This window comes from Gossypium arboreum, chromosome 2, assembly GCF_025698485.1.
Source record: "Gossypium arboreum isolate Shixiya-1 chromosome 2, ASM2569848v2, whole genome shotgun sequence".
Classification (NCBI taxonomy): domain Eukaryota; kingdom Viridiplantae; phylum Streptophyta; class Magnoliopsida; order Malvales; family Malvaceae; genus Gossypium; species Gossypium arboreum.
In genome coordinates this window covers 106,925,992-106,927,489 of record NC_069071.1, presented here as the reverse complement: position 1 = coordinate 106,927,489, position 1,498 = coordinate 106,925,992, and positions in this window count along the sequence as shown.

Sequence of the window (1,498 nt, the reverse complement as noted above, 5' to 3'; positions counted from 1 at the left end):
ATGAAATTGATTCAAACATGTTTATGGCTATTGAAATTGAATGTGAACAAATTGGAAATTAAAAGTGATTTGAATTAAGTAATTGAATTATGAATTATGTGAATATTTGAAAGTATATTTATTATAAACTAAAAGTGATTTGAATTGAATAAAATTAAATTGAAGCGAAGAAAATATGTGAGTATTTGAAATGTATATTGATTGAAAAGTAATTAGTGATTTGAATTTAATTGGAAAACGAATTAAAAATATGAATTGAATAAAAGTGAATTAAATTATGAATATGTGTGAATATGTAAATTATGTATTGATTGAAAAGTGGTTTGAATTGAATCGAAGTGTAGCACCCCAAACCCGGCCCAGAAGTTATGGCCGGATCCGACATGCCACATCAAAACGTAAAAAAATTTCCATTCTAAGTCCGAAAATCGTACTTGATGTTCAAAAGATTAATTCATTAAGGGTTAAAGTGAATGGAAGTCATGCACCGGTAGGAAATCGGAAAAGAGGTGGTGAGTCCATCGGATCGCTAATACCAAGCTCCTTCGGATCCAATCCTAGACATGCATCGCCATTGCCACACCTTAACGTCATGGATATTTCTAGGAAACCGATTTGATTAAGTCATTTTTAAGAAAAGTGATTAATTTTGAAAAATACTTTCATTGCGGAAGCTTTGCTTGATGTCGTGTTATTTTGAAATCAACTGTTGTTTTTGAAAACGCGCCCTAAAGCTATCCAATTTCAACAGTTAAAATAAGTATTACCTATCTTAGTAATACATATTAAAAACCATCAAAAATAAATAAGCGGCATTATTACATTTAAAAGCCCAAAACCTCAAACGTAATTAAAAGGATGTCCAGTTCACGGAAGAAAATCAAACTTTCGAGCGGGTGGCCACTCCGAATTCCCTCATGACTCCAAGCCCACTATGGTTGGGGATTTCTGCGTGGATGAAAATAAAAGGGTGAGTTTGGGAAACTCGGTGTGTAAGGAAAACCCATTCAAAGCCCAAGTCACTCAAGCCCATTGGGCCTAAGCCCATTCAGTATCAGATGGTGCTGGGCGAGCCCTTTTCAGATTACAATAACCGGGCCTTAGCCCTTATTCAGATAATAGTATGGCCCATAGGCCCATTTCAAAATACATGCAACATCAAGTAAACATATGCAAGCCCATTTGGGAGACTACTCAACCCACCAACCACTACACTCCACCCGTACCAGCCATACACTCCATGTGGGATAGCTCAACCCACCCATTTAACACTCCACATTAAGCATTGTCGCTCGATTATCATAGAATTGAGGCAAAGCCTCCAAGACGTGGACAAGCCACTTTCATTACTTCCTCCGTCAATATCCCAATCCCATGCATCAGATAATAACAACATGGCATGCAGATAAATAACAACGATCAAACATGCATTTAAGTCAATTTAACCTAGGGGTATTTGGTAATTAATCTCCTAGGGTAAAACGTAAATTTTCCACTT